Raw genomic sequence first — 14,591 nt, 5'->3', positions numbered from 1 at the left:
GAACTAAAATAAATTCCTACTACATTCATGTTGTCCAAATTTAAATGAATTGAATGTGGTTTGACTTGAATAATGACTGCACTATGTTGTCCAATTTTTGGATAGATTAAATATGTTTTACATGAATGAATTTCTAGATTTAATGCTGTCCAAGTTTAGATATATTGAATGTGATACCATCTTAACAAATTTAGTGTTGTGCCTTATTCATGGCTATCCGAAACAGCATATATATATTAAAATTTCAGTCATTACTTGAGTGTTATTAAATTTTGATTATACTATTTGAATAGCCCATGTTAAAATTTTAGCATTTATTTAAGTGATTCCTAATTTATATTTATACATATTAAAATCTAACACTTATACAAGCAACCTCAATGACTCAATTAAGTTGTTCGGAATAGTCCAGTAAATGTAAATTATCAACATTCATGTGAAGTAATTCAATATTTTCTTTAATGCTAAGAATTTGCATCCAAAGTTGGAAGAGTGATTGGAAGTGAGGGGGGCTATTGAAGTATGTTAGTAATGGGAGATAATGATTTCTTTAAGTTTCCTTGGAAACTAAAATCTTGTGTTTACATGCTAAGTAAGTCGTAATTCCTTAATTTGAATTATTTAAATTTTTACTCGTGAACTTTGATATTTATATAGATACATATGATACTTGTATACATTTATTAATTATTTGAGATATGATAAAATGTATATTTAATCCAATGAATGGTTGATAAAATGAATTAATGAATAATTAGCCTTAAATTGATAGTATGGAAATGTTATATAAGGAGTTGCATTGCTGAATTGATGAGAATGAAGTTGAATAATGTTGGTTAATGTATGAAGTTAAATAAATCTCGTGTTTACATGTTAGGTAAGTTCGTTCGGTTTAATTTTAGTCTATATTTAAGTGAAATATATGAACCTAATTGTATAATATTAGATTATATTGATGTGTGTAATTGAAAACAAAAATAATGAATTGATATTACGTCAATCATTGATTGAGAAACTTGAAGCCATTACTGCAAATTAGTTCTGTAAGTTCATTAAAATGAACTCAATTATATTTCTAAGTGTTTATGAATATTAAAGTTTAAATGATATAAAATTACTGATATTAAATTGATTTGTTGATAGAACATGAATTATAAAAAGTTACGGAAATGGTAATTTATGATATCAATGGAGACAGATTGCATTAACACGTAAAACCATGGTTGGACTATGGTAGTGTTTATATGTAAGACCATAGCTGGGCTATGACATTCTGATGATAAGACCATAACTGGGTTATGGCACTATGGACATAAGACCATGGTTGGACCATGGCAGTGTTTATATATAAGACCATAGCTGGGCTATGGTGTTCTGATGATAAGACCGTAACTGGGTTATGGCACTACGAATGTAAGACCATGGCAGGGCCATGGCAATACATATGTAAGATCATAGTTGGACTATGGCATAAAGGAAACATGTACCAGGGTTTCAATCATCTTCACAGTATTCATCGATTATAAAAAAAAGGATGGTTTCGACCATAGTTTAACACACTTTGTGTGAGCTCCGGTAAGGGTTTCAATTGACTTCACTACGACAAATAGGGAAAGATATGATGTGCCAATGATTAAAGTATGAATATTCATGAATATGAAAGGTATAATTTAAGAGATGCTATGTTTATGTACTATATCTTACCATGTGATGATATCGGTAAGTTATGTGTTTAATCATTAGCTTGTGCTATGGTAAGTGTTTAATATGCACCAAGACATGTGTGTATGAAATTTATTGAAATGGTGATACATGGAAAACATGATATATTCTTGAGTTAGATTATTAAAGTTGCGAAATAAATTCAAATGCCTTAGATATACTTGTGTTTATTCAAATAAATGAAGTTGCTTAATGTGGATTGGTTTGTGCCATAATATAAATACATTGTTGGTTGATCTATGCAAAGCTACTCATATAACAAGTGGCGTGAATTGAGATTTATGTTCAAACCATCTAAAGGTGAATGCTTGTGAAAATTGAGTATAGTATGAAATAAAGTGATGAAGGCATGAAATTGAGATGGAGATATATTGTAATTGTATGTTTAGATAGTAGTATGATGATATAATTCAATTTGAGCATTCATGTATTATATCATGTCTTAAAATGTTTGGATTATAGAAATATCACTAATTTTTACTTAGTGTGTGATTTTGTTTTTCGTGCGCAGGTTAGGTACTCTCTTTTGATCGCCGACTCAGCATCCAACAACAACAATCCCGATCTCAAGTATGGTGATGTTTAATTTTGTAATGGCATGTACCTAGGATGTCTTTGGTTGTTAGTTGTTTTGTGAATGTGATGTAAATTAAGTTATTAGAATATGAGTATGATTACTTATGAATTGGTTGTTAAATGCTTTGATTGGTTAGTAATATTTTGTAACCCTACTCTAGCGACGAATACGGGTTTGGGGTGTTACACAACCCCATATTTTAAAGTGACTTAGAGCGGGTTTCTTTCCATGCCACAATTCATAAGGTGTCTTACAAGCAGACTTAGTTGGCACATCATTCAGAATATAGCAAGTTGTTTGTATCGCATATCCCCAAAAGGAAGTAGGAAGTTGTGAATAGCTTAACATTGAAAAAACCATGTCAAGAAAGATTCTATTCCTTCTTTTAGCTATATCATTCTACCGTGGAGTGCTCGGCCTAGTCAATTGGGATAAAATACCATTCTCTATGAGGTATCCTAAGAACTCATCGGACAAATATTCCCTACTTCGATCAGACCGAAGTTTCTTTATGGATAAACCTAATTGTTTTCCACTTCTGCATGAAACTTTAGAAATTTATCAAAGGTTTCACTTTTGCGATGCATTAGATACACATATCCATATCAAGAATAGTCGTTGATAAAAGTCACCTAATAATCATAACTTCCTCGAGCACTGATGCTCTTGGGAGCACATACATTAGTGTGCAGAAGTAGTAAAAGTTGGTTTGACCTTATACCTTTCGCATTAAAAGACCTCTTAGTCATTTTACCTTCCAAGCAAGATTCACATTTTGGAAGACTATCTTCCTTAAGCATACTTAAGGGACAATCTTTCATGAGTTTAGTGATTCTTTCTTGGTTAATATGACCAAGTCTTAAGTGCCAAGGTACCCCTTATTAGAATGAGAAGTTTTAAGCTTTTTATTTACTATTTCAATTTGAAGCATTGAGTAGTTATTTGGTTTGATAAAGTAGAGATTATTTTCCATCCATCCATTACATATTAAAGAATGATTTTTGTGAATAGTAATCCCTTTATTGAATGCACGGTATAACTGTCATAAAATAAACATGCTACAGAAATTAAATTCCTCTTAAAATGAGGTACATAAAACATGTTCCTTAAAACAATATTCCTAAATTTATCAAAGTGTAAAATAACTTTTCCCACAGTTTCGGCTAAAACATAGCTCCAATCTCCGGTTTGCAATGAGAGGCTCCTGTCACGCAGACTTTTCGTTTCACTGAACCCTTATAGAGAAATGCACACATGATTAGTGGCTCCAGAATCAATAACCTAGTTGTCAATTGATTCTTTCACTAAGCAAACTTTAACCACAAAGAGTTCCATACCTTTGCCCTTTTGGGCTAGGTAATCGAAGTACTCATTACAGTTTAATTTGAAATTTCCTTTTCAGTTGCAAAAGAAGCATTTGATCTTTTTTTTGATCTTTTGAATTCTTAGCCTTCTTCCTATCCACACAAGGTGGAACTGAGGACTTAGTTGGTTTCTTCTTTCGCTTAGCTTTCTGTTTCCCCTTAGAGGACGAGGGGCCCACAACTAAGTCTGTCTCAGGTTTCTGCTGAACCGACTTACCACCATTCAGCACCAACTCATAGGATTGTAATTCCTTCATGAGCTGAGTCAAGGTTCCCAAGTTGTAAACAGCCCTAAAACCAACAAACTCCTTGGTTAAGGATTTGAACACTATTTCAATTTACGTGTTCATGTCTAGTTCAACCGCATTATCCTCCGCTTCCGCAAAGAATCCCATTAGATTAAGCATACGTTCTTTGATCAGAGTGCTGGTTTTCTATTGAGAATTCATCAAATTTGTAATAGTGGATTGTCTAGCCAATAAGACTTGGCCTCCGAGCAAACCCTCCAAATTTGTCATAATCACTTTGGTAGTACAAAAATTCTCGTGTTGTTTTTGCAACACATCACTCATGCTAGCTAACATATAACATCGAGCAATCGAGTTAGAATCTCTCCAACAATTTCTTGATTTGGACTGAGCTTCAGGAGGGCACGTTTCGTTAAGAATGAATTTGTGTTTCTCACAGTTGAGAACTATAAGTAAGTTTTGTTTCCATTCTCAAAACTTATCCCTATTTAATTTATTCTCAGTAAGAATGCTAATAAGAGAAGTAGGAAACATATTTGAAATAAAAAACTATTTATTTCACTAATTACTATTTTTGTGTTAAGAAAATATTTTAAATTTTAGCAACATATCAAGAATGCAGTATGATTCATCCATATTGTATTAAAACCTTGAAAAAAAAATTTGTTGCTACGATCATTATCAGGCCCATCAACCATGTCGCCTTAAGGTCCCATGATTAACTAGCAAGAACATGGATTACACTCAATCAGTTTGTCAATCTTAATTCTCAAGACTCCATACGAACTAATGATTGTTTAACGTTTGACCATCATTTCTAGCTTAAATATCATTTCTTGGGAAACTATTTAATAAAATATGATCTTGAGTGTGTAACCGTTGACTCAACACCCATCATGAACATGCTTTCATTTGTGAGTCATCTTAGGACAATCTCTTTGAAAGTCATGCATGACTAGTTGTCCTTAAAAGGAAACTTCATCTATTGAACCCACATGACAAAGTTTACCTTATGGTGCGACCAGGGTAGGAATCGGCTCGAAACTATATCATGCTATCACTTAGGGACCACCAATGAAGGTCGTAGGTCTTGTTCAAGGACCTTCTCTCACTCAATATTTTGAAAACATGCAAGGTTTTATTATCCCAAATTTCAAGAATGATCATAGAATAGTCCTAGTGACATTCTTACCTAATCTAAATGACATGCTTCCAATATATGCATGGCATACTATGACAATTTTATAATATTCATTCATAAGAATCAATCAATCTTAGAACAAATAATTTTAATTCTCTATAGTTTTTCTTTTAAAGGAAAAATCAAAGAAGTTAATGAGAATAGTGCACCAGGTAGGGTCCAAGGAAAGGGAGGTGAGTCAAATTTTCCCGCTTAAAAACCAAATCTTTCCTAGCCAAAGCCAATCCTAGACATGCATATTCTCATTACCACACTTCTCACAGTTATCGAATAACTTAAAGAAGTGAGTAGAACAATACAACACATGCATTTTCTCATTACCACACTTCTTATTTTTAATCGATCAAATGTGGATCATCTCATATATATATATCATAATTATAAAATTATATAATATAAATATTATAAACAATTATAAAATAGACATATAATGAGATAGGTAATTAAAATAAAATTACCAACAAAGGTTTCCATGGTTTTATTTTTAGAAAATAAATGGCAAAAAAATTACACAAAATTTTCACCACAAGACATTCCTTAGGTCTTCAATTGCCATCGTATCTTTTACTCGTCATGAGCTCTGTTTGGAAAAATTACATTTAAGTTTTACGTCTGTTTCTGGCTCATAAGAATTCTATTATTTTTTTTAAAAATAACCCTAGTGGATATGATAGCCCACGGTCTATTTCCTAAGAACCATAAACTCGACATAAAACAATTATATAACAAATATATAATATCGCATCCATTCCAAAATATAACTCAAAACATGCATAAGATCTAAAGAATGTCACTTTCTATGTAATCAAATCATTCAAGAAGAAGAGAAATTTATTTTGATTACTTGTTTATACTTATAGATAGAATACAATCTGGCTTATGATACCAATTGTTGGAAAAATGAGTTTGGAAAAACATAGCGAAAAATAAATTAGGGAAAAACCAGAGTTTTACATTTTTTTTCCAAGTAGCCTTCTCAGCTATCCTTAAGCTCACGTCTGCCAAGTGTGGACTCGCTTCGGATCGAAAAAAAATTTCACAAAAATTACCAGTAGGGTAATTCTTGAATTTCTCTAAACTTTTGGGTCAAGTTGTAAATTAGAAAAATATCTTTAGAAATTTTCTGTAATAATCTCTTCAGAGAATTTTCTCTCTACAACTTTCTATTGAATTCAAGTGTGTGTAAATAATGACCCAAGACTCTCTTTATATAAGGAGAATTTAGAGAGTTCAACTATGACTAAACTTAATCATTTTAATATTAAATTAATATAATATTTATCAAGATAAATATTATATTATAATTTAATATGAAATCTTATTAAAATAATAGAATGTTTATCTTGTAGATAAACATTAAATTAAATTTAATATTAATATAATCACTTTAATATTAATGTAACACCTCGAAATTGAGCCTAAAAGTATTGGGCTTTGAACATGGGAATGGTTAGGAGATTGCTCATAAATATTTTAGTTAAGCAAGAAAGTGACACAAATTTCATGTTTGCTTTATTGGTTAAGTAATTTAGGAGTAGTTGGGAGTGTTTTAGAAGTCCTGGGTTCAAATCTAGGCTTTAGAAAAAATTTTAGTTTTCCTCTTAAATGAATTCTGGCGTTAACAGGTGAGCCTTATATTTAATTGTGGTTAAAAGTGTCTCAAATGAGCTTGTGGTCCTGTGGTAAGTGGCGAAAGATAGTTGCTTGAGGTCTAAGGTTCAAGTCTTAGCAAGGTAAAAAGAGTATTTATTTTTCTACTCTTGCCATATGAGAAGCAGAAGTGGACTAGAACTCTGTAATGTGGAATTTGAATTGGTCAAAAAGTAGATGGTGGAGTAAATCAAGGAGGAGATTAAGGAGGATTTTTAGAAGGGATAGGGGGAGAAAATTAAGGGATTTTTATGAGCGGAAGAGTTGTAGACATTGGTGAACATCAACCACTTAGGGATTTGGCTTAATAGTGGAAGTGTGACTCTCTATTTTGGGTTTTTGGCTACTCTTTGTTCTGAAGCCGAATGTAGTGTTGATTTTTGGGTATTTTCTTTCGTTTTGTGATCTTTTCACTACTTTGTGGTTTCCTTGTTACCATTTTGCTCTTAAATCTCCATCTCCAATCAACATTTTCGATTGTTCTCCCTCTAGCTGATTATGCCATTTTCTCCTCTTTCGTCTCTTTTTCTCCATTTTTGCTTTTAGTTTTTGATTATCCATACTTCTCCTCTCGGTTAGGCCTCAAACTATTTCTCTTTTCTTTTGATCTCTTGCCGAATAACCTTTATCATATCCTCTCTTCTTGTCATCCTTTCACCATTAATATTTGAGCCGTTACTGCATTGCTCTCTCTCTACTTTTGCTTTCGATTTTTACAGTTGATCTTTGGTCAATCGGTAAGTTGTTTAATTTCTATTCTTTCTATTATCATCTCTTTCTTTAAGTATCTAGGTCAAATATGTTTCCCTAATTCTCTTTTTTTCGGGTTTCTTTCCTTTTTTCACTTTTGGGAGTAGTAGAATCTTCCATCTCAGGGATGGGTGTTCCTTTTTGTGCCTTGGTGTTAAGGCATACTCTGGTAGGCTGATTAGTGGTATCTCTTCACTTTTGGTCAACATTTCGGTAAGTGTTATACAGTTGATGCAAACCTTTGATCGGTTAGTAAATGGATTCGGTTGTTATAGTATTAGTTGTATTGTAGGATATCTCTAAAGGGGGTCTGTAGACTATCTCTTGTAAAGGATTAAGTGTGAGATTTGCAGGCGACCGACCAAGGTAGGTGATTAGAACCTTTTAGTTAAGTGCGATAGAAAGGGAGTGTTAAAATTCTATAGCTAGGAGACTTATGGTATATCTTAACTGAATCAAGGTTAGGAGCTTGTGGATTTTAGAGCAGTTTTCGCAAACAGGTGTGTATTCATACACTGAATAGACTGTAGAACGGCAAAAGCCGAAAAGCCGAAAGAATGGCCTTTTGGCTACATGGGTGTGCGAACGCACATGTGGTAAATCAAGCCCACAAATCATGGGTGATAGACTATAAAGGCCACCACGAGCGTTTTCGTGCGCTTGGGTCGTTATGGGCCACGTTGGGCCAAAATGGGCCGTGTGGGCCCAATGGGCTTGTGGGCCTCACATGGATAAATGTATATGATGTGGTAAGTGCTGTTTGGATTGTGATGTTCGCATAGCTGTGGCTGTTTTTGGGCCAAATGGGCTACACGAGTGTGTGGGCCCACTTGGGCCGAGTAATGGGCCTTAGGCCCACTTACACCGTTATGTTCGTTTAGGTTACTTAAGTCACTCGAGGCGATGGTGGACCATCTGCTCGGTCGTTAAGACCTCAGATTATGAAATTGCCGAAATACCCTCGGTTTCTAAAATTATCAAAATACCCTTGTAGGGTAAAATGACTGTTTTGCCCCTGACTTAGACTATAAATTTGACCGATTTGACTGTGATTGTATGTCTGTGTTTTAACTGACTTGACGGTGGTTGTACAACTAATATGCTTTTAATATATGTTTAAATGATTGTTACTGAGCATGACCATTTTACATACACGTGTGATGATTGAACATGACATACACGACATATTGCATGGGGTTTGGGATTTTGATATGGAGGAAGTGCTGTACTGGTGACTATGTTACATTCACTGTTACTGGTGGCTTTGCCTCATTTACTATTTCTGGCAGCTATGCTGCATTATTATTACTGGCAACTTTGCTACGTTATTGGTGTGTTGGCTGGGTGGGTCGATTTATATACCCACATGGTGTGTTGGTTGGTACGGGTGGTGTGCTGGCTGGATTTGGGTGGGATGCATAATTGCATTACACTGTGCTAATACTGTATTGGCATAGGCCACACTATTACTGTATAGGGCTAAGGCCTAGACTGTACTGATATTGAATAGGGCTCAGGCCTAGACTACTACTACATGCACTGTTTACTGTTTGACTGATAGGGGGCTACTGTAACACCCCTTACCCGTATCCGAGGCCGGGCTAAGGTACGAGGCGTTACCAGACAAACATACAAACATTATACTAAAATACGAGCCATAAAATTTTATTCATATTTCAAAGCATTCATTCTCTTACACATAGTCCCTTATTTGAGTCTACGGAGCCCAAAACATACTTTAGAAAGGGTTTGGGACAAAACCGAGAACTTACGAAAATCTTGGAAATTTCATGCTTTAAGGCTCCACACGCCCGTGTCCCAAAGTCGTGTTCCATATACGGCTGAGACACATGGTCGTGTCTCTGCCTGTGTGGAATATACCTAGGCTATTTTCCAAGCTTTGGTCAACCTTGATCTCTTACACACTTATACAAAATCAAAAGCATTTAACATGGTATTCATTTAATGATTAAACATCCTCAATTAAACCACAAACATAGCATTTGTATGTCATCATACATGTGTCTCTCATACTCATTTTACCTTGTTTATTATAGTACCACTTATACATTTATACCAAGATTATCATCTTACCAAATATCTTCAGCTTAATCATCAAGCATTCATATTTAAAGCTAGATCATATCTTTATAAAATACCACGATTCAGATGCGCAGAATAACATGTTTTCCTGAAACATTTCAATTCAATTCCATACCCAGCAAGCATTACATTGAGACTAGTCATATATATATACATGTCATGATACATAACATTCTCTTTTTGTTTTCTTATAAACACATATCATTTATTTCATTATATCAATATTTCATATACCATATGTAACGCCCCGTACCCGAGACCGTCGCCGGAGTCGAACACGAGGTGTTAACAGACTTAATTCATTACTTAAACAGCTCAAACAATTTATTTTTAAAATTTTCAGTCAAGCTAGCAATCTGCATCACAGTCGCTTAAAAATTCAAATCTCGAGTTAAAAAACTCTAAATCCAATTCCGTAAATTTTCCCTAAAACTAGACTCATATATCTATTTATTAATTTTTTTCTAGAATTTTTGGTCAAGAAAATTAGTACAGTTTATTAGTTAAATTCTCCCCTATTTCAGGGTTCGACTGCTCTGACCTCTGTGTATTACGAATCAGATATCTCCCTGTACAGAGCTTCAATGACTATGATGTTTATCTCTAATAAAACTAGACTCAATAAGGAATCTGTATATATAAAGCATGATTTCTAATTATCTTTGTAAAATTTATGGTGAATTTCCAAATCAGAACAGGGGATCCAGAAATCGGTCTGGCCCTATTTCACAAAAATTTAAACATCTCATAAAATATAGCTCATATACCTGTTTCGCTTCTTCCATATGAAAATAGACTCATCAAGCTTCGATTCCATAACTTATTCATTATTTAATTCCATTTCTACTATTTTTAGTGATTTTTAAAATTCACGTCACTACTGCTGTCTGAATCTATTTTATGGTAAATTTTACCTATTTCATGGTTTCCATGGATTAACTAGCAATTTGACATACATAACACCAAATATGATCATGATTAGTCATTCCAATGGCTAATCATTACCAAGCATTTCCATACCACTCAATAACCATATCATAAGACCATATATACAAAATGATTATAATGCTATACATGCCATACTCAAAATATGCAAGCCATTATGCCAAGATGGTATACGGATATAGTGTGAGCATGCCTCCGACCGTTCCCGATTTCCGAGCTGGCTTGTCAACACTATAAGGAAAGAAAAGGAGGAAGTAAGCATAAATGCTTAGTAAGCTCACATGCAAATAACAAGTAACACAACTATATAAGCAAACATAAAACATCATTTGCATAATCATCACCGAGACATTCATATCACATTTTCATTTATCATCTTACCATATTGTTGTTATATCGAGTTTTCAACCCCAGGGTTAAGTACATACATGTTCAAAGTATTCATTTCACAAAACTTACCAATAAGTCCCTTTCATCTCGATTATTCCTCCATTTGAGTAGAATTTTACCCGTTGAACACATCGGAATATAATTCGGATACATAGAAAGTTTGCACATAAGTGCCACATATGTAGCCAAGCTACCATGTAACCCGCCCATAAGCGAACTCAGACTCAACTCAACGAGCTCGGGCGTTCGCATATGGCTATTTTTCCAAATATGAACCCTAGGTTGAATTATTGCTAGCATAAGCTTAATCGAGCTACCGGGACTCCAAAAAACGTAAAAATCATTAAAAACGAGGCTAGAACAGACTTACAATTGAGCTTGGAAGCTTGAAAAACCCTAGCCATGGTTTCTCCTTGCTACATTCGGCCATGGGGTTGAAGATGAGCAAAATTGGCTTTTAATTTTGTATTTTAATTCATTTTTACCCCTAAATGACCAAAATGCCCTTACTACTAAACTTTTCAAAAATTCCATCCATGTCCAATTTTTGTCCATAGACTTATAAATTGGTAAAATTGCTATTTAAGACCTCCTAATTAATATTTCAAAACAATTTCATACTAGAAACTTCTAGAATGCAAGTTTTGCAAATTATTCGATTTAGTCCCTAATTTCAATTTAAGCACTTTATGCATAAAATTTCTTCGCGAAATTTTCACACAATCATGCAATCATATTATAGACCTTAAAATAATCATAAAATAATTATTTCTATCTTGAATTTTGTGGTCACGAAACCACTATTCCGACTAGGCCCAAAATCAGGATATTACAACTCTCCCCCATTCAGGGATTTTCGTCCCCGAAAATCTTACCAGAAGAGTGGTCGTCACTTTTAATCTCATATTCGGTGCCGAAGAACTTGAACTTCGACTATACCTCCAATACATCTCTTCAATTTCTCATATGATCTAAAAGCTTATAGTCTCAACTCTCAACTGTTCTTAAATTTTCAACCCTTCTCAGTTTCCCATGATATCATGACATAAAACCCGGATCTTAACTTGATTAATGGAGACCGGAATTCCAAGAAATCCAACAATCAAAGAGACCTGAAATTCCATGAATCTAATAAGTAGGAATTCATTCAATATAGATATGATTTATAGATCTCGCCAAACATTTAACAATAGGATACATCACATTTTCCTCTTTCCGCTATGGAAATAATTCTGATATGGCCTCAAGAATAATCCTTCTCATTTCCATCCCAATATCAACACTGACAAGGATAATTTTGATAGATCCTAATGCTCGGCTTTAACCCCTTTAACAACTCTGATTTTATGTAACATCAAATGCTCTAAACTATCACATTACCTCACTGTCTTGAAACACATCACAATTCATACAATAGTACATTACTGAAAGTCAGGAAGTCTTTACTCAATGTAGACTAGTCTAGTTCAGACGCTTCGGTTACCAATATTCTCATCTATCCAAACTTTGTCAACATGTAATAAACTTTTCATCTTTCACAAGACGAAAACCTTATCATTCGTAGTGACTTTAACTAATATCCAACTCTTTCTAATAAATATACACTTCTCGTTCAGACTATTTACTCTTTTATCAGTACAAAAATGAAATTATATTATCAGACTTGAGAAAAATAATCCTGACATAATTGTCACATGAAATCTTTCAAATAAATAATTCACCATACCGACTAAAACTCGCGCTTTTATCACCTATGCCTTTACTGATGTCAAATCCTTACACAGAAATTAGAAAAAATCCCAATACTAAAATCACCACATTACCAAGATCAAATTAGAAGTATAGTCATATTTGACATGATTATCACGAGCTGAAGAACGTACTTCAAACATGAGTCATAATTGACAAATTATGGAACAAAGATAATAAGAAAACCGAATATAGAAATCCAAGATAGAGAAACCCAGAATAAAGAAATCCAGAATAAAAAGATCCAGGATAAAGAAACCCAAGATACGATATTATGCCAGAAAATCGAAAACCAAACTCATAGAGAAAATACAGAATACCCCGATAATTCTTCAAAGAAAAAAAAGTCCAAAAGAAAACATCATTTAATCCCACTGAAATCAAATATAACAAGATCAATATATCTTCCCATACATATATATCAGATGAAGCATCAAGTAGAAGAAACAGAATCATAATGTCATATGTATTCTCTCATCAATTCTTATCAGATGAAATGGAATAGAATACCTGATGAAATAGAGCAATATAAATTATAAACCAGTCAAACTACCAATGCTTTCATCCAACACCAGAATTAGAAGACATTCCCATATAACAAGAATTTCTTCAGAAGATCAATAGCCATAGAAATATTTCTGAGAACGGGTAAACACATAGAACATCTCAAAAGAGACTGCTAAATCTGTCCAGTCATAACTGTCACACTCAGATAGTTCACATCATTTCCCCAACTAGTTCTGCCATCACAAATTTTATATTAAACCATTCACTAAAGAATGCCAGTTCTGAATAAATTTCGATTTACACTTTTCTCGACCTTGCACCTGAGTAATTCAATTTACCAAAGAGAATTCCTTCTCTAACTGGGACAGTCCATAATTCCAATAATCTTTATATCAATCCGATACTTTACTGACTCTGACTTTACTTATCAGCTCATTTTCAATCTCTGATCATACTTATAATTATTCTATCACTGAACTTTTTAGGTTCTCAACCGGAAACTTATTCAATACAAATCTCAAGAAATTCCATTATAAGTACCATTTCGGTAAGGGGGAGGGGTTGTAGGACCTCTGACTCGACTTTCTTATACATACACATATGACACAACTTCCATCATCATAGCAACACCATCAAAATCATGTCATTCATTCAGGCAATGCAACATTCTTGTTGGCTTACACAAATTTTCCTATTGTCCCATTTAAACAATATACTTATGCATACATTCTATGTTTTCTAGATAGCTTTACTTATCCATTCATTTAATTAAATTAATTCATGCTCATGACATCATATAAGGCCAAACAAACATAGATATTTGCATCACAATCACAACTTTCATTTCGTGCATCATCATGTACATATCATTACAATCATATAATTCAGTCCAACAATTTAACATAGATAAGTTCATTTCATTATAATCCTTTATCTCATAAAAATTATATATCATTAGCATTCATCAACATTAGACGTCCAAATCAAAACAAGGACATTTTCATTCGTATCATAATATTATGACTTTTATTCATACCTCTACTACTTTCTATTTATTCCGTTCATCTTATCAAGTAAGCCACATACACTACATCATATGAGCATTAAGCAAATATGAATATTTATCACATATGTATCATAAACTTTTATTCATACTTTTCTGAACCGAGACTTATCATAATCATAATTTTACTCAAATACCTTCACATAACATTGAACATGGTCGGCACAGCTCGGTTGGAGAGTACCCTGTCTAAATAAGACGGTACTCATACGCGTCGGAAGACATCACACTATCACAGATCAGTGGCATGCATAGCTAAACTTTTACACATGCTAGGTTAGTCCGAGAACTGACTAAACCTTCTGATACCACCAAATGCAAC

This window comes from Gossypium hirsutum, chromosome A06 (genome assembly GCF_007990345.1).
Source record: "Gossypium hirsutum isolate 1008001.06 chromosome A06, Gossypium_hirsutum_v2.1, whole genome shotgun sequence".
In the NCBI taxonomy this organism is placed as follows: Eukaryota; Viridiplantae; Streptophyta; class Magnoliopsida; order Malvales; family Malvaceae; genus Gossypium; species Gossypium hirsutum.
Note: the sequence above shows the minus strand (reverse complement) of the source record.